This window comes from Hyperolius riggenbachi, chromosome 6 (genome assembly GCF_040937935.1).
Source record: "Hyperolius riggenbachi isolate aHypRig1 chromosome 6, aHypRig1.pri, whole genome shotgun sequence".
Lineage (NCBI taxonomy): Eukaryota > Metazoa > Chordata > Amphibia > Anura > Hyperoliidae > Hyperolius > Hyperolius riggenbachi.
Window position 1 is genome coordinate 284,623,940 of NC_090651.1, and position 27,898 is coordinate 284,651,837.

Consider the following 27,898-nt stretch of genomic DNA (forward strand, 5'->3'; position numbering starts at 1 on the left):
CCGGACTAAAAATCGACTCAGCAGCACTGAAAAGGCCTGGTGTTCCTTTAACAGTTTCACAGCATCAGAAGTTTGTTTCTCTTATACAAGCCTCATTTTTAGCTGCACAGAAGAAAACTGCCCGGGCTTTTTTCCCCTGATGCTGTGCAAAGCATGATGGGATTTCTGATTTTGTTCTCGTTCTGCTGTTTTGGTGCAATTTTTTTTTTTTTACATTTTGAATTTGACCCTTGAAGCCTAGCGCATGCAGCTGGGAGGGGTTATCAGGACACAGGACAGTTGGAACTGTGTCTCCTGCTCCTTGTCACCTCCTGTCAACCAAAAAGATGGCTGCCCCCATGACAAAGATGGCAGCCCCCATGAATCACAAACATTTGCCTGTTCTTTTAAAACAGGGTGGGTAAGAGATTATATTACCTATCTATTCTAATTAACATAACTAATGTAACTTGATGACAGTATGTTTGTTTAGGCTGAAGTTCCCCTTTAAGGTCTTTTGGTTTGTTATTTGCAACAGATCTGTTAAAAAATATGGCCAGCTTATATTTAGAATCCTGTGGAGACATCGATTTATAAATGTCTGTAATTGGGAGCTAATATTCTAGGTAACCTTTCATGTTTCACATGCCTATAAAAGGACATATTTTATGTTGCTGTTAAAGTGACATACTCCATTTCTTAACAAAAGAAAAAAATTGCTATAACATTCCTCAGTGCTGCGCAAGTAATTTTGTAACTTGGCATTGTTAAAATGTATCTTTTCTGTTTACAGCCAGCTAATATAATGACTAAAAAGACCTAACAGCAATTTTTCCTACAATTAAATCTGTACATTTTAGTGTGCCCTGTAAAGTGCGGCCTACTGTGTAAACTTATAACTCCTATGTTCTTTGATTAGTAAGTGGCTGCACAGAGCAGAATGTGTTGCAACTCTGGAGTAATCACATGCAGTACTCAGTTAACTAACAATGTTCCAATTCACCATTTTTTTTTTTCAATATGTTTAGATTGTCATAGAGCATAGAGGCTAGGAACACATTAGGCAGAAACACTAGAGTCGCGGGAAACGCTAGCATTTTTGCTGCTAACGCAAGTCTATGGGCCACATGTAAAAGCTCAAATGTGCGTTTTACATTGTGTTTTTGAAAATGCACAACTTGCATGGTTTTCAAAAATGCATGTAAAACGCAAATAAAGTATGTGCATGTAGAACTCACTTAATGTATGGAGATGCAGAATAATGCGTTTTTAAATGCATATTTTTAATGTTACTGTATTTTATTCTATTGATTATGTAAATAAATTGAAAACGCAAAATGCATTAAAAATGCAATCTCAAACTCATGCAAAAAAAAATGTTAAAAATTCACCGCTTGTTTCTAGAGAACTGCAACAAGCGTAAATTTCCAAATCAGATGTCTGAGATATCATTAAATGAGAGAAAGTCTGGGGGATGCATCACATATAGTTCCAAAATGGCGTCCAGGTCCGCAGGGCAGCTCACAGAAACCTCTACAATATAGTTCTGTTGATACCGCAACCTGCTAGATGCTTTCATAGGTGGTTGATGTCTCGTTATAAGTGAAGAAGGCAACAATTAGTACATCCTCCAGTCAAAACACTGTTCAAGCTATGTAGCCTTAAAGTAGATCCAAGATGAACGTTTTCTCATTGCATAATTGTGTTCCTTTCCTATTGTTTATTGGGCATTCCTCAAGCCAAATACTTTTTATTTTTGTTTTAATACTCTAATTCCCTATAAACTAAACAAGCTACGCCCACAGGTTTTCAAAGAGCCAAGGCACTTTCAGACAGTAGCAAGGGCTCATGGGAGCTCAGTCTGGGCAGGAGCAGGGGGAGGTATTTCTAGCCAGAGATATCAGTGGGAGAGGGGGGGATTAGTTTTTTTTTTTTTTTTTTTGCTCAAGATTCAGATAAGCCTGCCTCTGTGTAATGTTTACAAACAACATGGCTGCTGTCATTGTATCACAGAAAGAAGTAATCATATTCTATTTAAGCTGTTTGCAGCTAGATTTGCTGTTTAAACTTTAGATAAGATATATAGACAAGTTACTTGTCATAGTTAGTTTTTCATCTCGGATCCGCTTTAAGGTGTGTACACACATGCGACTATAGTCGTTTGTAACGATCGTTCCCGATCATTTCAAACGATAATCGTTTAAAAAAACAGCCAATGATCAATAAGTCAAACGATGGACGATCTGTTAGCAAAAGTAGTACATTGTTAAACGGTCGTTCGTAGCAGGCAAAGCAAGACATGCGCACTTCGTTTTATAGTCACAGCACATTAAATTTTCCCCTCGCGGTGTAACGTTCGTTCTATGATTGTGCTCAGTGATGCGTTTGTATACTACATGATCATACCATAATTTTTATTTTAACAGGACAAAGTGTATTTTTGTATGTTTTGTCAACACTATATTCTCTAGATGTTCTACTACATACCGACAGTATGAAATAGAAATTTAGTTAGGTCATATGCGTAACGTTAGTTTTACAGTGTAACGTACGTTTTGAACCATTCGTTACGGGCAGGCGGAACTTGCTATGATGTAACTTCCAGGTACAGTATGTGATGTTGTTCCGGATCGTTCGTTAACAAACGATCAGATCGTTACACACCTTTAAAAGCTAGGTTGTTGTTTTGTCAATTAAAAGATCGTTCGTCGTTCACAGTGCACGATCGTTGTCGTGTGTACGTAGCTTTAGGTAAAGTGTTGCATTCAGTTGGTGGAGCCAACATAAGGCGCACAGCCAACATAAAAAGAGGACCCTGTGTTAAAGGAGAACTGTAGAGAGAGGTGTATAGAGGCTGCCATAGTTATTTCCATTTAAGCTATACCAGTTACCTGGCTATCCTGCTGATCCTCTGCCTCTAATACTCTCATCCATAGACCCTGAACAAGCATGCAGCAGATCAGGTTTTTCTGACAATTTTGACAGATATGTCAAGATTAGCTGCATGCTTGTTTCTGGTGTTATTCAGACACTACTTCAGCCAAATAGACCAGCAGGGCTGCCAGGCAACTGGTATTGCTTAAAAGGAAATAAATATGGCAGGCTCCATATACCTCTCACTACAGTTCTTCTTTAAGTAATATTCATGTTTTAGAGGTGTGGTGGAGTCCCTACTAGAGCCCTTAGGGCTATGTGTCATAAAAGGGTTGCAAAGCGGAAGTGCAAAGCAATCCGAACATCCTCCCTAATAACAGCTGAGGAAATGGGGAGACAGTAAAGTTCCATGAGTGGAATTGCTTATATTAGGGCAACACAGTACCTTATTCATCTGCTGCAGCCACGTGTCGGGATTGGGGTCATTCCTTGAGTCAAATGTGGGCTTCCTTGGGGACCATAATGAAGTGTACATCAAGGCAGACCGGGCAACTGTCCTTTTAAGTGCTTCATGCCACATATAGTGCATACATATCTGTCACATTGCGTGTTTCAAACCTGTTTCAAATGCTGGTGCTGGTGTGATCAGGGCTCGGGTGACCAGGGGGGTAAGAGGAGGGCATTACAGCCGTTTCACGCCTTACTTAAAGTGTCAGTAAGGCAAGAAACTGCTGTAGTGCCGTCCTCTTACCCCCCCTGATCACCCGAGCCCTGAACACCCCAGCACCAGCATCTGAAACGGGTTTGAAACACGCATATGTGACAGATATGTATGCACTATATGTGGCATGAAGACAGAATAAAGCACTTAAAGGGACAGTTGCCTGGTCTGCCTTGATGTACAATGCTTATGTCAGTTTTTTCCGAGTAACATACCGGCTGCACGTCCTTTGGCTCCTGCTGTGGGCAGCAGTACAGGTGTGTTTTGGGGTGGAGATTGCTTTACCGCATGGAGCAAATGCAGGTTGCCTTGCGCCCCTCCCCAAGAAGGAGTACTGAGTGCCGAGTTGTTGCATATTTCTGCAGTGTACCATAAAGAAGTGTCCATCAACAATGCCGAGTTTTGCTGGATACAATTTGGCATAGACCAGATGGTTGTCAAGTGGTTTACGGTTAATTGTAATAGATTTAACTCAGCGCCATTATACTTCTTGGGAGAAATCAAGGTAAAAGGAGAGTGTGGTGCTGTCATGTTGCATCGGGTCATGCTCTCTAATGGCACATGGGACCGCATTTCGATCTCTGTAGTTTAATAGTTTAAAGATAAAAGTTCTTGGCGGTGCCTCAGGAGTAGGAGATTTCCACTATAAACCCAGAAAAAAAAAATTTCCCTGCTGAAGCAGCTCCTTGGTAAACTTTTCAGAAAAACTAGCCTCTGTTGTGTTGGGGAAGCTCACTATGCGAATGTTGTAGCACCTCGGTCTGTTTTCCTGATCTTCTTGCCAGTCCTTGACTGCTTTGAGACTTTTCTGTGTCTGACCAAATTCAAGAGAAATAGGCACCAGCTCATCCTCAAGCGTGCTAATGCATGTTTACGATATCACCATGCGGCCTTTCAGGTTTTGTAGAGCTTGGCATAGGAAGGACACGTCTAACCGGACCTTGTCGAGTATTGAGGTAATAGTTGTCAGACTTGCTTGGTATGCGGTCACTGCCTTTAAAATCTGCGCCTGACTAGGCTTCTTCTGCGCAAGCGCCGTCCTCTTCATCATCAGATGTAGGTTGGGTGCTCGGTTCGGCGCCATCTTGTTCCTCACGGCAGAACTTTTTCCGCTTAGCTTTCTGCTTCAGATTAGTACGGTGTTGGCATCATTACGCACCTGAGGTACAGGGGTACCTGATTAGACAATCAGGTACTCAGTGAGGAGAAACAGACTATTAAGCCCCAGGATTCGTTCAGGATAGTGTTGGACGGGAGCAATCCTATGCTGCTTCCTCACTCCATAGGCTTCCGGTCGTCCTGAGCTTGTCCACCTTTAACCTCCCTGGCGGTTAATTTTTTTTGCCAAATTGGCAAAAATCCTTTTTTTATTATTCTATTTTTTGTGTTTCATGTAAAGCTACCAGAGTGGTAGCTACATGAAACACCACTAGAGGGCGCATGAGTCCCTCTAGTGCGATCGTCGCCGGCATCAATAGCAAACAGGGGAACGCGTATATAACGTGTTCCCCTGTTTGGCTTCTCCTGTCGCCATGGTGACGATCGGAATGACGCCATGGACGTCAGCCGACGTCCTGACGTCAGACACCTCCGATCCAGCCCATAGCGCTGCCCGGAACTCATTGGTCCGGGCAGCGCAGGGCTCTGGCGGGGGCTCTTGCGCCGCTGCGTACGGGCGATCGCCGCAGAGCGGCGGCGATCGAGCTGTACGCGCGGCTAGCAAAGTGCTAGCTGCGCGTACAGCATTTTGAATGGAGGCAATTGCCCCACCAGGGGCTGAGATATCTTCCTGCGCGGCATAGCCCGAGCTCAGCTCGGGCTTACCGCCAGGAAGGTTAAAACAAAACCAAGGTGTGAGACTTATAAAGCTGCCTTATTAATTTATTTTTAAAAAATACCAGTTGCCTGGCTGCTGATCGTTCTGGTCAGTAGGGTCTAAATCACACACTTGAAACAAGCATGCAGCTAATCTTGTCAGTTTTGTCATAGACCTGTGATCTGCATGCTTGTTTAGGGTCTATGGATTAAAGTATCAGAGGCAGAGGATCAGCAGGACAGTCAGGCAATGTGCATTATTTAAAAGGAAATAAACATGTCTGCCTCCATATCCCTCTCACCAAGGGTTCCTGTTAAAGGGAACCTAAACTGAGAAGTGTGACGGACGAGCCGTCAGACCAGAAAACGCAACCGCAATCGGTTTCCTGCCTCGATTGTCGTCGTGCTGCCAAATCAGAATCTTATGTCTGTGGATACCAGGCAGTCCAGCCTGGGGGGTCTCTGCTGTCTTCATAGGAGTTAGTTAGCAGAGTCTTTTCATGGAAACTGGCCCTGCGACTTGCTAATTTAGCCAGAGGTGTAAAACTCAGTTTGACCAAGCTGATCTCACACTCAGATGTTAATTAACAAACCAAAAGGCCTTTTCTTAGAGGGAGAGCCTAGAGAGCTAGTCACAGCTTGAAACCAGACAGCCTGGCTGCAGCAATAAGCAGGAAGAAATGAATGTTGTATATGTTTTTTTGCATATTTAAGGAATACCGTTCAGGTGAGAAATGTGAAAGTTATATCATTCTGCTGGTCCGGATCTTGTGAGTATTTTGATATTAAATTGGGGCCACTGGCATAACCAGAACCTGGGGTATTCCACTGTTTTTTAGCCGGGCAGGCAAACATGCCCAAGTTTGGTATCATATGAACTGGCATAGTCTGAGAAATATGAATATGTGATGGTCATGTGTGTGCGGAAAGCGCAAGCCGAGATATGACAAATGTCATATTTGGTGGGCATGGGGCACCCAGCCAGGGAGCTCACCGACCCTGTCCAACCCCTGGGCTGTACTTGAGGCTCCACCCAAAGATGTGCATTGTTCAAAAGTGTTTGCGAGGGACTCCTCCCTCAGTCCTCCAAATTCCATCTGTATGAGAGCTGTCTGCGGCTAGCCAGAGGACACATGGTTAGCGGCCATCTTGTTTGCTGAACTTTGAATTTTGCTCTGAAACAAAGAACTTTGCTGAAATTGAAACCAAGGACTTGATGATTTTCCCACAAAAGGACATCTCTCCATGAACTCTAAGTATCCGTTTTTCTCCCCTTTATTTTCATACTGTGTTATCTCATGTCTCAATAATTGTTGATTTTAATAATTTTCTGTATATATTAATTATTTATATTGCTTTCAATAAACAGACGCTATCGTCAGTTGTTGTTCCAGCTACCCTATTATTCAGCATACACAGAAACGGAACCCAGACTTCTGAAGAGACGCTACTATTGTTTTGTTGTTAGCTAGACAGAATAGAGTGTGTTTAACCGTTTTTATTTGCAGGATCAGTCAGTCGGTAGGGTCCACTGGCCTATACCAGTGGTGGTGGCAGCAGATATACCCTGAAATAGTGTGTAAAGTGTAAGTACCGTAACCTCACAGGCTCCCTTCTGGTCAGGCTGCTGCCCAAATTCAGTTGACTTCCGTGCACCTATTGCGACCACAGTTTGCATGGTCTGTGTGCTGAAACTGATTGGAAGGCAATTTGCGGTCTGGCCACCAGGCTCCTGTGACAGTGTTTGGCAGTGGTTGGGATCTGTGTTGTGCTGAAAGTATCTAAGATAGCGCTAGCGCTATCAAGAAACAAACTAATTTGTTGGTGTAGCTGGAATGCAATATATTTTTTATATATACAGAGAGACTGTGTAGCCAGTACCCCTCCCCAAAAGTTTTATTTTATTTGGCATGGAAATGTCCGGGAACTACCAGAACATGTGCCTAGCAGACCTAAAAAATCTTTGTGAAGAGAGGGGCATTGACATCCTCCGCAAGAAAAAAACAGGACCTGATAAATGACTTGTTTCAATGGGATAGCCAACAACTGCAGGAGCTGGATGTGTCCGCTGAAGTGGACACCGCCCCATCTGACTCACGTCGAGGGGAACCAGAGACCGAAGAACCTGAGCGTATAGGGGTTGAGCAACCTGCGGGCAATGCGGCAACAGTTAAGCAGGAGACTGTCAGTGTGAACCCCAACCTCAGAGTTCCTGAAAGTACTCGCCCGGAACCGGCCAGTACTGGACTGTCCATTTGTACTGATCCGCTAATGCAGCAGGCATTACGAAAGCTGATGGACACTGACCTGGAAAAGTACCTGCAGTACATGCAAGCGCAGTTGGAGCGCCAATCTGCAGAGGCATGAGAGGAACGGGAGCGGCGGGTTGCTGCTGCAGAACGCCACGCGGAGAGGAATGCCGCTGAGCGAGAACGGGAGCGCCAACAACAGCATGAGCTAAACATGGCAAAAGTGCAACAGGCCAGCCGGAGTTCTTCGCCCAGCCTCCCTGCTGAAGGAACTGCATCACCCGTAAGTGCAAAATTTAAATTTGCTAATATTGAAAAAGACACTGACATCGATTTGTTTTTGCGATCTTTTGAAAAAGCATGCCGTCAGTATCGTCTGTCCCAAGACCAGTGGGCCAGACATCTGACCGCTTTCCTGCGCTACAAAGCACTTGATGCTTTCGTAGAGTTACCTGCGGAGAAAGATAATGATTATGCCGCTATAAAAGACGCTATCATTACCAAATACCAGCTGACGCCAGAAGCCTATCGCAAAAAGTTCAGGTCCTGGCAAAAAAAAGTCTTCTGATTCTTACCGAGATGTGGTCAGCAGCTTGCTCACCACACTCCACCAGTGCACTCTAGGCCTCACCAAAGGGTCTTATGATGTCCTGGAGGACTTGATAGTCCTAGAACAATTTCTGAACATTTGCCCTGCTGATGTACGGCAGTTTGTGCTGGAGCGCAAGCCTGCGTCAGCCACTGTCGCTGCAGACCTCGCTGAAACCTTTACAACTACCCGGGTGTCTGATAAATGCAGAACTGTCCCATCCAGCTGGAGAGGAGGTCAGCCCAATACCCCGGCAGACTCTCCTGCCCCTGTGAACCGTCAGCCACAGAGGCCACCCAGCGCAGCTGCTGCACCCAGGCCTGCAGCCCCTGGAGAGGTCACCTATCACTACTGCCACCAGCCCGGACACATGAAATTCGACTGTCCGGTGCGGAGGCAGACACCACCAGCACCTGCATCATCTGTATCACCTGTACCTCACCCACAGCAGAGACAACCCGCCAGCGAACCACAGCCTGGATCATCAGATTTTGTTCTGTTTGCCCGCGGAAAGGAAATCCGCGACCTAACCGACCAGCAGCAGCCTGTTAGAGTGAACGACAAGGTTGTCACCGGATTTCGAGACACCGGGGCTGACATCACATTAGTTCACTCACACCTTGTGCCAGAGGAGAGCATCAGCTCCAGCCGATCCCTTGCCCTTACTGGAGTAGAGGGCACCCTTTTACACATAGCCCAAGCGAGAGTGAAGATCGACTGGGGGGTGGGGGTCCAAGAAAGGATTGTTGGGGTTGTGAAGGATCTCCCAGTCCCTGTGTTGATGGGGACTGATTTGGGCAAGCTTGTGTTCTACTACGAACCTGCCACAACCGCCTTGGCGCTCACGGAAGGAGACTGACTCTCCGCCCACCACCAGGTACTTTATACACTTGGGGGAGCACCAGGGGGAGGTGGGTTGAATGTGCCAAGTTCAAGGGTACCCGGTTCAATAGTGCCTGCTTCAAAGGCACCTGAGTTTGATGCACTCAGGTCTGTCGTAATGATGTAACTGCACCTGAGTTTAATGTACCCGTCTGTAATGAAAATGTGTCTATACCTGTCAATGTCATTAATGCATGTGTCAATGATGTGAAGAACGTTGATTATTGTAATGACAATGGTGTGCCTGTACTAGCAGTCACCCAGGGTGCTGCCAGAATTGTGGGCTCAGCACTGAACTCCTCGATCAGTACTGACCCCAGCGAAGAGACCTTTCAGCCGCTGACTTCATGTGTCATGGGCCAGCTGGTTGAAACTGACAGCGCTATACTCACAACAGCACTACAAAGTGACCCCAGCCTGGAGGCCCTCAGGCAGCAAGCCTCTGAGTCCCTCGCAGATGGGGCCACTTTCAAGGTGTACTGGGAAGGTGGGAGACTGTACAGTGAGGCTGTACAGCCCCCTACAGGTAGATCACATGCAAATACAAAATGGCTTGTGGTCCCGAGTGCGTTCAGGGGAAATGTGCTGGAATCCGCACATGCTAATCCTCTGACAGGGCACTCAGGTGTCCGCAAGACACTTGCCTGTATTCGGAAACATTTTTATTGGCCCAGGATGAACAGGGATGTAGCCAAATACTGCAAAGCATGTGCCGTCTGTCAGGAGCATGGAAGGTCCAGGGATTCCCGCGGGGTTCCCTTAGGTCCACAGCCACTTAGCAGGGAACCCCAGCGTGGGCTGGCTGTTGACCTACCCAACTCACTGCCCGTTGTCAGCAGTCCTGGCAGACGCCGCGTCCGAACGCAGTGGTGCAAACGCCCTGTCCAGAACGGTCCATGTCGGGTCAAACCTGAGGGTAGCGGACAGCGACCTGTCCAGGTGAACCGAGCCGCAGGCTCCAATGGGTTTTCCTGCCGTACCGGCAGCTCGAGACCCATCAGCCAGGTTAGCCGACACAAAGCAGGCAGCCGACACCAAAACGCTGATGGGCTGTCCCGGTGTCGGGGAACTAGAGCCAATGGCTGCTACGGAGGATGTCTTGGTGACAACCCCCTACACAGCATCAGAAAGTGGAGGTGTGACGGACGAGCCGTCAGACCAGAAAACGCAACCGCAATCGGTTTCCTGCCTCGATTGTCGTTGCGCTGCCAAATCAGAATCTTATGTCTGTGGATACCAGGCAGTCCAGCCTGGGGGGTCTCTGCTGTCTTCATAGGAGTTAGTTAGCAGAGTCTTTTCATGGAAACTGGCCCTGTGACTTGCTAATTTAGCCAGAGGTGTAAAATTCAGTTTGACCAAGCTGATCTCACACTCAGATGTTAATTAACAAACCAAAAGGCCTTTTCACACAGGGAGAGCCCAGAGAGCTAGTCACAGCTTGAAACCAGACAGCCTGGCTGCAGCAATAAGCAGGAAGAAATGAATGTTGTATATGTTTTTTTGCATATTTAAGGAATACCGTTCAGGTGAGAAATGTGAAAGTTATATCATTCTGCTGGTCCGGATCTTGTGAGTATTTTGATATTAGATTGGGGCTACTGGCATAACCATACTCTGGGTATTCCACTGTTTTATAGCCGGTCAGGCTAACATGCCTTGGTATCATATGAACTGGCATAGTCTGAGAAATATGAATATGTGATGGTCATGTGTGTGCGGAAAGCGCAAGCCGAGATATGACAAATGTCATATTTGGTGGGCATGGGGCACCCAGCCAGGGAGCTCACCGACCCTGTCCAACCCCTGGGCTGTACTTGAGGCTCCACCCAAAGCTGTGCATTGTTCAAAAGTGTTTGCGAGGGACTCCTCCCTCAGTCCTCCAAATTCCATCTGTATGAGAGCTGTCAGCGGCTAGCCAGAGGACACATGGTTAGCGGCCATCTTGTTTGCTGAACTTTGAATTTTGCTCTGAAACAAAGAACTTTGCTGAAATTGAAACCAAGGACTTGATGATTTTCCACAAAAGGACATCTCTCCATGAACTCTAAGTATCCGTTTTTTCTCCCCTTTATTTTCATACTGTGTTATCTCATGTCTCAATAATTGTTGATTTTAATAATTTTCTGTATATATTAATTATTTATATTGCTTTCAATAAACAGACACTATCATCAGTTGTTGTTCCAGCTACCCTATTATTCAGCATACACAGAAACAGAACCCAGACTTCTGAAGAGACTACTACTACTACTACTATTGTTTTGTTGTTAGCTAGACAGAATAGAGTGTGTTTAACCGTTTTTATTTGCAGGATCAGTCAGTTAGTCGGTAGGGTCCACTGGCCCATACCAGTAGTGGTGGCAGCAGATATACCCTGAAATAGTGTGTAAAGTGTAAGTACCGTAACCTCACAGGCTCCCTTCTGGTCGGGCTGTTGCCCAAATTCAGTAGACTTCCGTGCACCGATTGCGACTACAGTTTGCATGGTCTGTGTGCTGAAACCGATTGGAAGGCAATTTGCGGTCTGGCCACCAGGGCTCCTGTGACAAGAAGGATATGGATTTTTCCTTTTAAAATAATACCAGTTGCCTGATTCTCCTGCTGATCCTGTGTCTCTAATACTTTTAGCCACAGACCCTCAACAAGCATGCAGATCAGGTGCTCTGACTGAAGTCAGACTGAATTAGCTGAATACTTGTTTCAGGTGTGTGATTCAGCCACTACTGCAGCTAAAGAGATCAGCAGGGCTGCCAGGCAACTGGTATTGTTTAAAAGGAAAAATCCATATCCCAGTTTAGGTTCCCTTTAAACAGTACTACTGTAATAGCCATAAACAATACTTCTCTTGAAGACAGAAATACTTTCTATCACTTGCAAGAATCTTGGAATTTTAGCTGTAATTTTTGAGAAATGATTTTACATGACAGTCCAACTAACATAATTATGAGATTCCAAAGGTAGGAGCCCTAACACCCCCCCCCCCCCCCCCAACACTAAAAATTACCCAGCAGCGCAAAACTTAATGGCACAGTTCTGATCCCACTACTCTTGTACAATTAATTCAGGTTTATGCCTTTAGGGACCAAATGTATACGGTGACCTAAAATGTAGGTTATGTATTACACACTGGCAGTGCAGAGAGCTGATGCATATAGTTTAGCTCTATGGAGTCCTGTTGAACTACTATGATGACAACATCTCTAACAATCAAGGTTTCTCTTTGAAGTTAGCCTTATCTCTGTTCATTTCAAACATTCATTAGGGATTTATAAAAATAGGAATTTCTCTCCACCAAATTAAGTGTTTGAAGCGAGCAATGAATGTGTATTGTTCTTCATGAAGAATGTGAAACGTGAATTTTATGACATCTAGGAAGAGGAAGCTTTAGCATTAAAGTTCTGCCATTAAGAGGCGGTTCACACAAACGTCCCCGCTGCATTAAACGGTGGCCTCAGCACTTGTTCTAGCATTGTCCATTGAAGTGAATGGACAGCAGCCGCCACGATCGTTTACCGTCCTTTGTGCAAACATTGTTGCTCAATCCTTTCATTTAGGTTGTTGTCTTGTTGCAACCTGGATCGCATTACCGTGGTGCTTCCGTGTCCCCTGCAAGGATCATAACACAACGCATTTTCCAAATGCCTCCGAAGTCCGAAGGTTTCCAAATGCTTTTCTGCTTGTTGGAAAGCATTTGACCGAGATACCAGCCAGCTGGTTCAGACTCTCAGTTCAATGTGGTTTAGGACTCTTTTCCACGAGCAGTTGATAGGCAGTGAAAAGACAGTTGAACTCTCACAACTGCTTGCTGCTGCCTGGTAACTACTCATTGCTGCTGCCTGGTAACTACTCACTGAGCGCACATTTCAGCTGCCTGTGGAAACGGGCTCTAACTTACAAGCTTGATTTAGGCCATGTTCACAGTGGGACATTACGTAGTTTTCCCTATATAACAGGAGTGCAATGCAACTGAACAAAAAAAGTCGTACCGCATGTTACGGCCTCATTGCGTCGCATACAGTGAAGCATACAGCCAATGAAAAGTATGCTTTACTGTTAATGCATGCGTTTACTGGTAATGCGCTGCATCCAGTGCGTTACTATACCCGCCACACTGAACGTTGCATAGTGGTGCATTGTAGTGCAGTAAGCCGCATTACAAAGTGGCTGCTACACCACACCGCAACCCACCACTGTGAACAAGGCCTCAGTTCCATCTCATCATCCACCTCTACTCAGGTTTTGTTTACTTCCTGCAAGGAAGTTGTCTATGGCCTATTTGTTGTAATGCTTGCCATCACAAAGCCAGCGCAGGTGAGGAATACTGTATGTGCCCCTTACAATGCAAAGACACTGCACAAATTGATTACATTCTTTGCAGTGTCTTGTGCCAATCAGACCAGGGCACAATGCTTAGTTGGCAGGTTGTTTTCTACTGCAATTACAGATTGGCAGGGAAGTTTATCAGCTATTGCAGTTGATGACAGGCGGAGATGTTCTTTAGTTACTGTAATTAACGACAGACAGGGAGGCTAATTAACTGTTGCAAAGCATGAGTGGCTATTTCTTCTTGAGTTTGCTTAGAGGCAGTGCTGTAGTGAATACCGGTATATATTATCTGCCCTGAAGCTAGCATCAAATGGTAAGCTCACTGTTGTACATATGTAAATGGAAAACCTAATGCAGTTAATAGTGGACACCAGGGGCGTAGCAATAGGGGGTGCAGAGGTTGCGACCGCATCGGGGCCCTTGGGCCAGAGGGGCCCCGAGAGGCCTTCCTTCAACTGCAGTATTAGCTCTCTATTGGTCCTGTGCTCATAATAATCACTTCTATAGATACTTTGAATAGTGGTAATCATTTACTAGCTGTTCCCCATCCCCTTCTTGCACCTCTGACACTGTAGTTGCCATTGGCAGGTTTTGGTGAGCCGTATCAATTGTTATGTATAAAGTGCTTGGGGGGCCCCATTGTAAAACTTGCATCGGGGCCCTCAGCTCCTTAGCTACGCCACTGGTGGACACAGATGATTTTAATGCACATACTACTAACTCTTGTACACAAAACGTAAATAATTTAGCAAGGATGGAACAGATGCGCCAATAACAGGATAAAACTTTAAAAATCGTTTAAAAGAGGAGTAAGTGGTGGACTTTTCTCCCTAGTAAGCAGACACTGAATTGGTTGATTTAAAAGTCAACAATTAAATTTATTTATAAACTCCACAATGCAATGCGTTTCGCAGGATCAAACCCGCTTCATCAGACAATAACTGGGAAAAATCAGAGACCTATAGCTAAGAACCTGTACATAGTCATATGATTTTCACAATAGAAAATAATTCCAAAGACATAGCTCGACGTTGTGTGTACACTGTACAATATATTGTATACCGCTAGTTGTAGTATTAGGATAGTGATAATCTAGGTTAAAGAGCATTTAAGACCATAAAGTGCAACATGTATGAACAAATACAATACCAATTTTATGAAGGATACATTGACCCTTTCGAACATGTCATAAAAACCAGTAAAGAGCGAAAATGCCAATATTTTTGCATTTATTTTTGCGAAAATAATGTTTAGTTCGATTTATGAGCATAAATAATTTACATTCATCTGCAAGTAATTTTGGGGCTAAATCTGTGCACACTGGGATAGTTGGGTGGCATTTGCTACAATTTATTAAGATCATAAGGCAGCACAAGCAGGCAGGACGTAGCTCCACCTTGCCTGCTGCTAGGATGATTACAGTTAGCCTGTATAGGACAGCCAGGGAAGGAGAGGGTGTGTGTGTGTGTGTGTGTGTGTGTGTGTGTGTGTGTGTGTGTGTGTGTGTGTGTGTGTGTGTGTGTGTGTGTGTGTGTGTGTGTGTGTGTGTGTGTGTGTGTGTGTGTGTGTGTGTGTGTGTGTGTGCGTGTGCGCGTGTGCGTGTGCGTGTGCGTGCGCGCGTCTTTCTCTCCCTCCCTCTCTGTGTGCCTGCTGTGTATATGCAGAGTCCCCTTCTGCATGAACTAGTAAAAAATAAAGCAGACAGCTCAGAATGCTTCACTTTACATTGTAGTCTGTGTTAACACTCCACTTAATGATAGCTCAGGCCAGGTGATAATTCCTCACACACATTACATTTGTTATCACTTGCATCCCTCTCTGTGGATTAACATCCTGTCTTTAAGTTTAGAATTCTGTAGTTATCTTAAGCATTGAAACCTTAAAGAGAATCTGTACTCTGAAACTCTTACAATAACAAGCATACCATTCTCTTCATTATGTTCTCCTGGGCCTCTCTGTGCTGTTTCTGCCACTCCCTGCTGCAATCCTCGCTTGTAATTGACAGTTTAAGTATAGCTTCTACCCTATCAAAAGCAGGACAGCACATTCCTGCCTGAGTATCTGAGCCCGACAAAGCCGCCAGAGGAAAGAAGATTAGATTATATGACAGATATAATACAGCCACTGTGCAACTCGGAAAGGCTGCAGTAAGACAGACCACATTAGAACAGGTATAGGAACTTATAGGATAGAAGAAATAAGGCTGAAAATGTTGTTACAGAGTCTCTTTAAAGGGAAACTTAGCTGAGAGGGATATGGATGTTTCCTTTTAAACAATACCAAATGCTTGGCAGTCCTGCTGAGCTCTTTGGCTGCAGTAGTGGCTGAAACACACACTTGAAACAAGCATGCAGTTAATCCAGTCTGACTTTAATCAGAGCACCTGATCTGCATGCTTGTTGATGGTCTGTGGCTAAAAGTATTAGACACAGGATCAGCAGGAGATTCAGGCAACTGGTATTACTTTAAAAGGAAAAATCCATATCCTTCTCCATTTAGGTTCCCTTTAACTTTAGAAATAACTCCTTAGAAATGACCAGAGGATTAGTGAGTGGCTGCGAGGGCACAGGACTGCTGCAGGGGGCTGGTAGAAGCCCCAGGTGAGTAAAACTCTTTTTTCTGGCTTAAGTGTCTCTTTAAGGACAGAATCCTTATTTTAACCACTAGCTGACTGCGTGTCATTTTAAAACATCCTGTTGGTCTCTCTTAACGGACCAACAGACATTTTAAAATGTCCTCCACCACTGCTGTGCACCCGCCGTGTGACTCGAAAAGTCACGATTGGTGAAAGGGAAGAAATGTTCCTTGAACCAATCAAGGAGCCTGTAAAGGAAAGATTATGGCTTCAACGAGAAGCAAATGATCTTTCCTGTAACAACACTGTTTGTGTGCTTGTTCTAAGCACACAGAAAGTGTGTGAGGCCAACTAGTGGTAAAACAAAAGAAAACACACACACACAAATTAAAATCCAGTACACATTTTACACTACATTTTACACCCTTTTCTACCTTTTTACATTAATTATAAATAAATAAATATCACCCATTAGTAAACAAAATAAGAAAAAGGACAGAATAAGAAAAAAAATACATAAATAGTTATGTTAGGGACTCTGTTTTTTTATTATGTATGGCATGAGGATATATTAGCAGAGACAACGTAACACCTTGGTCAAACTTCAAAGAAATTGATGAAGAAGTCACATCAAGCATCCTCCTTCACGTCCGCCTAACTACCTGTGACCTGGATCCTGGCCCAACACAGTTCATGTTGAACTGCCCCGACCTGTTCGTACCGGTATTCCTCAAAATTGTTAACTGTTCCTTACAATCAGGGATATTTCCTGCTTTACTGAAGGAAGCAATCATCAGGCCTCTCCTCAAAAAACCCTCCCTGGACCCAGATGCAATGACCAGCTACAGACCTGTCTCTAACCTCCCCTTTCTGGGAAAGCTAATTGAAAAAGCTGTATACCTCCAGCTAGAAGCCAGAATCCTACAAAATAACAGTTATGACCCATTCCAGTCTGGCTTCAGGAAACACCACAGCACTGAAACTGCCCTCATCCAAATATGCAACCACCTGCTCATGGCAAGAGACAGAGGAGAGTGCTCGATCCTCATACTGCTAGACCTTTCTGCAGCCTTTGACACAGTTGACCATGACATCTTGATAAACAGGCTACAGGAATACTGCGGCATTGATGGCATAGTACTTCAGTGGTTCCAATCCTTCTTGAGTGGCAGAACCCACAAAGTGTCTATGGGGCCCTTCCTGTCCACCCCTGTAACACTTAAGTATGGGGTGCCCCAGGGCTCAATCCTCTCTCCCCTGCTTTTCACGATTTACATGTTACCGCTGGGAAAACTAATCCAAAAACATGGCCTGACATACCACTGCTATGCAGACGACACCCAACTATATCTTTCCTTCAAGCCTGGTGTGACAGACCCAACTCTAACTATAAACGCCTGCTTACGTGAACTACAGCAATGGATGAATGACAACTGGCTGAAACTAAATGCAGACAAAACTGAAGTCCTTCTGATTGGAGGGCAGAGCATGATAACAAAACAACTTAACTTGCAGTCTTCACCACTGGGAATAGGAGGCACGGATCTACGCAGCTCTGATCATGTGCGTAGCCTGGGAGTTCTAATTGATGGGGATTTAAACTTCAGAACTCAAACCTCTGCTGTGGTGAAATCATCCTATTTTCACCTGAAGAACATTGCAAAAATCAAGCACCTCATACCCCCAGAAGATCTGCCAACCTTAGTCCACGCCTTCATCACATCCCGACTGGACTACTGCAATGCTCTCTACACTGGCCTTCCAAAAAAGGCCTTGTACCGCCTACAGCTGATACAGAATACTGCTGCCAGACTGCTAACCAACCAACCCCGTCACTGCCACATAACGCCAGTCCTGCATTCCCTTCACTGGCTACCTATAGAATGGAGGGTCCTATTCAAGATCGGCCTACTGACATTTAAATCCCTGAATAATCTGGGCCCTGGATACATGAAAGATATGTTACAGCTGCGAAGCAATCCCCGCATTCTCAGATCCACAGGTTCTAATAATCTAGTCATACCCAGAGTCCACTTAGAAACTTTTGGTCCCAGAGCCTTCTGTCATGCTGCCCCTACGTTTTGGAACTCCTTACCTCAACAGATCAGGACAGCCCCATCCCTGGACGTGTTTAAATCCAGACTGAAAACCCACCTGTTCAGTCTGGCATTTGCAGAAATATAACTTTTGTTGTGTGAATACTTCATCCTACTAATTACTGAATCTGAGAGAGCCTAAGCGCTTTGAGTCCTATGGGAGAAAAGCGCTATAGAAATGTTATTGTATTGTATTGTATTATATTACTGTTATGTAAATAAAGGCTTGTAATTATTAAAAACTCAAAACAGAACAAATACACCTTTATTTCAAAATAATATATTGTCACCATGCATTGTACTAGGGACATAATTTAAAAATGTTGCAATAACCGGGACAAATAAAATATGTGGGTTTTATTTACAGTAGCATTGTTTATTTTAAAACTATAGGGAATTGAAGTGGAGAAAGTGTGTGTGTGTGTGTTTGTTTGTTTAACCTCCTTAGCGGAGGTGGGTGCCGCTCAGGCCCTGCTGGACCGATTTTCATAATTTTTTTTTTTGCTGGACGCAGCTAGCACTTTGCTAGCAGCGCCAGCACTCTGATCGCCGCCGGCCCGTGCCTGATCGCCGCTATCTGTTGCGGCGCGCCCCCCCCCCCCCCCCAGACCCCGTGCGCTGCCTGGCCAATCTGTGCCAGGCAGCGCCGAGGGGTGGGTCGGGACTCCCAATGACGTCCTGACGTCATCCCGCCCCGTCGCCATGGCGACGGGGGAAGCCCTCCAGGAAATCCCGTTCTTTGAACGGGATTTCCTGATCGGAGATCGCCGAAGGCGATCGAAGCGGGCGGGGGGATGCCGCTGAGCAGCGGCTATCATGTAGCGAGCCCTGGGCTCGCTACATGATTTAGAAAAAAAAAAATATAAAAATAACTGCTGCGCTGCCCCCTGGCGGAATTTTTCATACTGCCAGGGGGGTTAAGGCTTGCCTGAGGTAAATTGCTTACTGAATACTAAATGGTTTATCACCATAGTGATAACAGTAAAAACAGCTCACAATCATTATTACAGTGCAACTGTTGTGCATAAAATAAAAAATTAATTCTTTATTTTTATCGGGTAAACAAGTAATAAGGATGCTAATCAGGCAATCCAAAAGTTAAAATCACTATTACTTTTCTTGTTGATAAATGATCATTCCCCAGTTTACCTGACTCTTATTTGGTACACACAAAGGAAGTTGCAGAACATGCTGGGTTGTCTTTTTTTGCGTCTTTACTTTCTCCTCAGACTTAACTAATGCAGCCTGATTGGCTGCAGCCTCTTTCCCTCCCGTTTCCCTCCCCACACACACACCTCTGTTCCTCTCTGATTGGCCAATATTTCTCATGCTCAGAAAATACACTTTCTATTGCAGAGCTGGGTGGGAGTGCCTGAAGACTGGTAGGAGGGCGGGCACTGCATACACAATCAGGCAGAGGAGAGTAAGGGAGAAAATGACATCAGGATTGGCTTCAAGATAGACGCAGTTAAAATGGAGAATCCTAAGAAGGATTTTGTCTTTTTCTACTATAGAAAAATCACTAAAATCAAAACATGGACAGTGTTATGTTATGCAAGTAGAGCAAGTATTTATCTACTTATATATGTGGGATATTTTAGTTAGTATGGCTGACAGCTCCCGTTTAAAGACAGGAAATTAGCTTAGTGAATTGTGGCTGTTGTCTGTAGGTAGAATGGTGTTGATGTCATACAGTCTCTGACTTGGCAATTGTGTTTCGTTTGTTAGTTAATTCCTAGTAAGCCACTTTTTTAGCCACTTTTTAGAAATTTATTTCTACAATTGTAAGGCCAGCAAACATCCAAAGGTGGCTTATCATCTGCAGAGGCCCCCATGGCTACATTTACAATAACATGGTGTGTAGTGAGTAAAAACAGAAACGCAATGGAGAGGTAAAGTCGCATTGTGCGCTGGATAATATCTCATTGCTAACGCAATGCATTGCAATATTTCACTGTGAATGTAGCCTGTAGTCAGCTTAACAACAGCCACCTTGTAGAGTACAGACCTACAAAAAAATAACCTCCATCTTGCATCCGCAGGTGTTTGGATTGCCAAGAACTTCAACCCATCTCATATTAGGATGATCACGTGAGATTAATGTTCCCTAAACCTCACCACTTGGCATATCGACTGGTACACAAGCAAAAACATTTTTAAATGTGGTAGGTGTTATGGCTGCCTTCTTATGGATGGATGGTAGAGAAATTTGTAGTCAAATACCGCAAGTAATTTTCATATTAGAATCATTTTAAATTATGATATGAGATTTGCAGTGTATCTCCTTGAATGTCTTTGTGGGTACCAGTATGTGGCCAAAACTAGCAGAAAGTCCAGGGAGAGCTGCTTTGAACACCTCAATATTATAATACTAAGATGGGGTTATGAAGATTTGAACCAAGAAGTTTAAATGCTGATTTTAAAACTAATTGTTATAGATCTAATTCATGATTTTAAGCCAGCACATATGTATTGAAGTGCTCTCCGTTAGTTTGAGTAAATATTATTTTTAAAGATGATTTAACATGATTGGCTTATTTGTTTATGTATTAACACCATGCATTACGTTTGATATATACAATACAGGTAGTAGCATATGTTTTAGAATGCTTTTTATTGTTCTTCCAAATTTCAGTTTAAATATGTATATTCACTTATCTTCCATTTGCTTAAAGCACACTTAAAGTGAATATGGATGCTGCCATATTGATTTCCTTTTAAACAATGCACATTGCCTGCCTTTACTGCTGATCCTCTGCCTCTTATACTTTAAGCCACATGCTTGTTTATGGTGTGTAAGTCAGACACTACTGATGCCAAAATGGTCAGTAGGTCACCAGGCAACTGGTATTGTTTAAAAAGGATTAAATCTGGCAGCCACCATAAGGCTCTTCAGGTTCATTTTAAAGGGGAACTGAAGTAAGAGGTATACGGAGGCTGCCATATTTATTTCCTTTTAATCAATACCAGTTGCCTGGCAGCCCTGCTGGTCTATTTCTCTGCAGTAGTAGCTAAATAATAACAGAAACAAGCATGCAGCTAGTCTTGTCACATCTGACTTTAAAGTCTGAAACGCCTAATCTGCTGCATGCTTGTTCAGGGGCTATGGATAATAAGATTAGAGGCAGAGGATCAGCAGGGCTGCCAGGCAACTGGTATTGCTTAAAAGGAAGTAAACATGGCAGCCTCCATATACCTCTCTCTTCAGTTCCCCTTTAAGCACTGTTCTTCAAAATAGTATATGATGGTGTAGACTCAGATTTCTAATAGCCACATTTACTATCCCTTTTTGGCCACAAGATGGCGAGACACTCTAGAGAAAGACTAGTAGAGGTTTACTGCATATGTGAGAGAGCTAATGCTATAAACCAGTGATGGCTAACCTTGGCACTCAAGCTGGCGTACGTTAAAAAAGGGCGCCGGGAAAAAAGGGCGCAGGGTTTTAAAAGATAATCATGAATAACGTTTAAAAAAAATTGTGTTATATTTCGTTTAAAAATAATGTTTTATAAAGTTATAAATCATTAAATAATGTGTATAAAATCGGCAATTTTAAAAACGTTAATCTTCCCTGTTTAAAAATTGAAATTTATAATAACGTTTTATAAAACATTAATAAGAATTTTACTAAAGCTATACCTAACCCTACTCTCACACAGAACCCTCCCTGTACCTATCCCTAACCCCTAGACCCCCCTGTTGGTGCCTAACCCTAAGACCCCCCTGTTGGTGCCTAACCCTAAGACCCCCCTGGTGGTGCCTAACCCCAAGACCCCCCTGTTGGTGCCTAACCCTAAGACCCCCCTGTTGGTGCCTAACCCTAAGACCCCCCTGTTGGTGCCTAACCCTAAGACCCCCCCTGTTGGTGCCTAAACCTAAGACCCCCCTGTTGGTGCCTAAACCTAAGACCCCCCTGTGATAAGCATTAATAACGTTTTAAAAAAATATGGTGCGGTTTTTCGTTTAAAAATGAGAAAAAAAAATTGTACGGTTTTTCGTTTAAAAGTAATGTTTTAAAAAATATTGTACTGTTTTTTGTTTAAAAATAATGTTTTAAAAATTATAAATCATTAAATAATGTGTAATCATGAGAAACAGTTATAAAACATTAAAAAAGTCTCCGGGCGCCGCTTTTAAAACGTTATTTTTCTCCGGCGCCCTTTTTTCCTGTTGGGCGCCGATTTAAACGATATTTATTATGGGAGTGAATGGCGGCGCCCTTTTTGTCCACCTGCCTCATGCGCCCAAATTTCCTGCTTCCCTCTAGCTGTGCCAAAACTACAAATCCCATCATGCCTCTGCCTCCCCGAGTTATGCTTAGAGTTGTCAGAGTATTGCAAAGCCTAATGGGACTTGTAGTTCCACCACAGCTGGAGTGCTAAGGTTAGTCATCACTGCTCTAAACAGTATTAGAATTGGAGTGTCAATACTTTAGAAATATGCCTAAAATTATACACACTTTATTTATATAGCGCCTCCACTTAACCTTCTTGGCGGTAACCCCGAACGTAGTTCGGGGTAAGCCGCCGGAGGGTGCCGCTCAGGCCCTGCTGGGCCGATTTGTTTAATTTTTTTTTTGCTGGACGCAGCTAGCACTTTGCTAGCTGCGCCAGCACCCCGATCGCCGCCGCCGCGCGCCCGATCGCCGCTATACGGTGCGGCGCGCGGCCCCCCCCCCCCCCAGACCCCATGCGCTGCCTGGCCAATCAGTGCCAGGCAGCGCTGAGGGGTGGCCCGGGACTCCCAATGACGACCCGACGTCAGTGACGTCATCCCGCCCGTCGCCATGGCGACGGGGGAAGCCCTCCAGGAAATCCCGTTCTTTGAACGGGATTTCCTGATCGGAGATCGCCGAAGGCGATCTAAGAGGGCGGGGGATGCCGCTGAGCAGCGGCTATCATGTAGCGAGCCCTGGGCTCGCTACATGATATAGAAAAAAAAAAATTAAAAAAAAACTGCCGCGCTGCCTCCTGGCGTATTTTTTTATACCGCCAGGAGGGTTAAGAAGACATATAGAGATTTTAATCAAATTTAGCTTTCAGTTTTTATTTCTAGCCAGATTAACTTTTTTTTTCTACAGAATCCATGTGCCACATCATTGTGACCAAACAATTCAATTTTTGTTTTATCTGACCATAACACAGAAGACCACAGGGCCCATATGCAATTCACCTTTTCACCTGAGTTTTTACCTAGGTGATATTTTTAAAGTTGTCAGTAAAATGCCTTTAAAATCACAAAGCAAGCAAGAAAATGTTAAAAATAACTTTGATAGACCTTTTTCACCTACTTTTTGGTGCTTTTTTCCATTCCAAAGTTCTGAAAAGTTATTTTAAATTGAAGATGAAAAATGATCTCCTAGGAGAAAACTCAGGAGAAAAAGGGAATTGCATATTGCCCCAGAAGTCTTCTTCTTTGTCCAGATGAGCATCTGCAAAGGCCAAGCAAGCTTTTGTGTGCCTTATCTGGAGAAGTGGTGTCCTCCTTGGTCTGCAATCTGCATCTGATTGTCTGCCTTGAAACATTGCCACCAGCAGAGCCCAAATTCACAAGGATGGCCTTGGCGCAGGCGCGGAGCTAGGGGGGGTCGGGGTAGGACGAGTGCCCCGGGGCGCCTGGTCCCCAAGGGCGCCCTCCGCCTGGCTGAGCTGCGGGGTTTTTTTTTTTTTTTTTGAGGGGAGGGGAGCAGCGCAGAGAAGAGGGAGAGCTGTGCGGACGGTGGGGAAGGGGGGCCATATCCCCCCTCCTTCCCTCACCTTAGGTGCTCTCTCCCTCCCACGCTGTCCCCTCCAATGTCCGGGTGGCTCTTGGCTGGCAGCGGCGGGCGGAACTCACCTCCGTCTCGCTCCAGCGCCGGGCGGAAGTTCGGGTGCGCAGCCACTGCTCTGGTCTGGACCAGACCAGAGTAGTGGCAGATCCATCCGGCTCTGCGACGAGACGGAGGTAAGTTCCGCCCGCCGCTGCCAGCCACCCGGACATTGGAGGGGACAGCGAGGAAGGGAGAGCAGCTCTTCTCCGCGCTGCTCCCCTCCTGCTGGGGAGGGGGACACCTGACCTGGCTACCTACTCTGGGCACATATACCCCTGCCTACATATACTGGACATATATCCCTGGCTACCTACTCTGGGCACATATACCCCTGGCTACCTACTCTGGGCACATATACCCCTGGCTACCTACTCTGGGCACATATACCACTGGCTACCTACTCTGGGCACATATACCCCTGGCTACCTACTCTGGGCACATATACCCCTGGCTACCTACTCTGGGCATATATACCCCTGGCTACCTACTCTGGGCACATATACCCCTGGCTTCCTACTCTGGGCACATATACCCCTGGCTACCTACTCTGGGCATATATACCCCTGGCTACCTACTCTGGGCATATATACCCCTGGCTACCTACTCTGGGCACATATACCCCTGGCTACCTACTCTGGGCACATATACCCCTGGCTACCTACTCTGGGCACATATACCCCTGCCTACATATACTGGGCATATACCCCTGGCTACCTACTCTGGGCACATATACCCCTGGCTACCTACTCTGGGCACATATACCCCTGGCTACCTACTCTGGGCACATATACCCCTGGCTACCTACTCTTGGCACATATACCCCTGCCTACATATACTGGGCATATACCCCTGGCTACCTACTCTGGGCACATATACCCCTGGCTACCTACTCTGGGCACATATTCCCCTGGCTACCTACTCTGGGCACATACCCCTGGCTACCTACTCTGGGCACATATACCCCTGCCTACATATACTGGGCATATACCCCTGGCTACCTACTCTGGGCACATATACCCCTGCCTACATATACTGGGTACATATACCCCTGGCTACATATACTGGGCACATATACCCCTGGCTACATATACTGGGCATATATACCCCTGGCTACATATACTGGGCATATATACCCCTGGCTACATATACTGGGCACATATACCTCTGGCTACATATACTGGGGACACATACCCCTGCCTACATATACTGGGCACATATACCCCTGGCTACCTGTTCTGTGGACATCTCTACCCCTGGCTACCTGTTCTGGGGACATCTATACTGCTGGCCACCTATTCTGGGGACACCTATAGACCTGGGGCTACCTATTTTTGGGGAAGCACTGCTGTCAGATTGAGTGTATTTTGGGGAACTGCTGCCAGGTGAGAGGTGTCTACCATATTAAGGGGGCATTCTGCCTATTTATGTCAAAATGCTGTATATTTATGTGCCTCATGACTGCTGAATTTGTCTTGTTGGGGGCCTCATGGTTACTGAATTTGTCTTGTTGGGGGCCTCAAGATCGCTGAATTTGTCTTGTTAGGGGCCTCATGATTGCTGAATTTGTCTTGTTAGGGGCCTCATGATTGCTGAATTTGTCTTGTTGGGGGCCTCAGGATTGCTAAATTTGTCTTGTTGGGGGCCTCATGATTGCTGAGTTGGTCATGTTGGGGGCCTCATGTTTACTCATGATTGCGGAGTTTGTCTTGATGGGGGGGGCTCATGATCGCTGAATTTGTCTTGGAACATGCTGGAAGGTACATACTGAGGGAGGGTGGGTGAGCGTGAGCCTGCTAACCTCCATGTACATTTGAAGGGGCGTGACCAAATGTGGAGCACCCATAACCACGCCCACATTTGGTCACGACCCTTCACCTTAGGGGGCGCATTAATAGTCTTTGTCCCCGGGCGCTGAAAACCCTAGCTACGCCTCTGCCTTGGCGGTGATCCTTGGTTTCTTTTTCACCTCTCTCACTATCCTCCTGGCCAGCACAGGTGTCACTTTTGGCTTCCAGCCACGTCCTCTGAGATTTTACACAGTGCGGAACATCTTGTATTTTTTAATAATACTTTGCACTGTAGCCACTGGAACTGGAAAACATTTAGAAATGGCCTTGTAGCTCTTTCGTGACTTGTGAGCAGCCACAATGCGCAGCCGCAGGTCCTCACTGAGCTCCTTTGTCTTAGCCATGTCTGTCCACAAACCAACTGCAGAGAGCTGCTTTTTTCACCTGTTGAATTAGTTAAAACAGGTGTTCCCAATTAATCAGGGTAATTAGAATGCTTTAGAACAGCTTGGACTATTAGGAATAGTATAGAACTTTGGATTTTCCCACAGACTGTGACAGTTTGTGAAGGGTATGAATAATTTTGCACTGGACACTTTTTGCTCAAATGTAAATAAAAGCTGAGAAATGTCCCCCCCCCCCAAATAAATGCCTCTTGTACATTGCCTTATTATCTTTTGGGAGACACCTATGTCATTTCCCGTCAAACAATAACTTGTTTGCAAGGGGTATGAATAATAAAGGGCGGCATATGTGTGTATTAGAGATGTCGCGAACCTCCGATTTTCGGTTCGCGAACCGGGTTCGCGAACTTCCGCAGAAGGTTCGGTTCGTGGAAAAATTTGCGAACCGCAATAGACTTCAATGGGGAGGCGAACTTTGAAAAATAGAAAAAATTATGCTGGCCACAAAAGTGATGGAAAAGATGTTTCAAGGGGTCTAACACCTGGAGAGGGGCATGGCAGAGTGGGATACATGCCAAAAGTCCCGGTGAAAAATCACTAACTGTGTAACGCACCGCAAACAGCTGTTTGTGTAGTGACGGCCATGCTGGACTACTGCGCAACATGGCGTGATTGCTCTTCCTCACTCAGTGATGTCAGGTAATGTGTGACTTCCTTCTCAACTTTCCATGGCATTGTTAAAAAGCTTACGTTTTGTTTTTAATTTACATTTTCTACTTGCTGTGTACTTGTTCAGTACCGCTACAATGAGAATCCTGTGGAGGCGGGCAAGTCTGCCATTGTGACCCCGGGTAATGGCCGGGGAATGAGAGGTTTGAATCCGGTGTGGAGCCTGAGCAACGGCTACCACTACCATCCAAGGAGGGCAGCGGGCAGGCATGCACGCCCGCCCGCCCCGAGGTAGTGACCAAAAATAACAATACAGGAGGAGGACTTTCGAGGCCCTGCTGTGTATTTGAAATGAATGTACTTTAAATCCTTTAACGAGAACCAGTTATGGCGGGCAAAGATGACACCACATTCCTTTCACGAGAATCATATGGAGGCGGGCAAGTCTGTCATTTGTGACCCCGGGTAATGGCCGGGAAATGAGGGATGGAATCCGGTGTGGAGCCTGAGAAACGGCTACCACTACACATCCAAGGAGGGCAGCAGGTAGGCATGCACGCCCGCCCCGAGGTAGTGACCAAAAATAACAATACAGGAGGCGGACTTTCGAGGCCCTGCTGTGTATTTGAAATGAATGTACTTTAAATCCTTTAACGAGATCCAGTTATGGCGGGCAAAGATGACACCACATTCCTTTCACGAGAATCATATGGAGGCGGGCAAGTCTGTCATTTGTGACCCCGGGTAATGGCCGGGAAATGAGGGATGGAATCCGGTGTGGAGCCTGAGAAACGGCTACCACTACACATCCAAGGAGGGCAGCAGGTAGGCATGCACGCCCGCCCCGAGGTAGTGACCAAAAATAACAATACAGGAGGCGGACTTTCGAGGCCCTGCTGTGTATTTGAAATGAATGTACTTTAAATCCTTTAACGAGATCCAGTTATGGCGGGCAAAGATGACACCACATTCCTTTCACGAGAATCATATGGAGGCGGGCAAGTCTGTCATTTGTGACCCCGGGTAATGGCCGGGAAATGAGGGATGGAATCCGGTGTGGAGCCTGAGAAACGGCTACCACTACACATCCAAGGAGGGCAGCAGGTAGGCATGCACGCCCGAA

General features: G+C 45.3%; 1 protein-coding gene across 2 annotated transcripts in view; it reads left to right on the forward strand.

Annotated features, from left to right (window-relative positions):
* Positions 1-20,233: 20,233 nt before the first annotated feature.
* The window catches only part of ABCG4 (ATP binding cassette subfamily G member 4), a 113,864-nt gene continuing 106,199 nt past the window's right edge, over positions 20,234-27,898 (forward strand). For both annotated transcript variants that reach the window (XM_068242852.1, XM_068242853.1), the window contains exon 1: positions 20,234-20,271. The gene's annotated coding sequence lies outside the window, so the exon portion shown is untranslated. The remainder of the gene's footprint in view (positions 20,272-27,898) is intronic.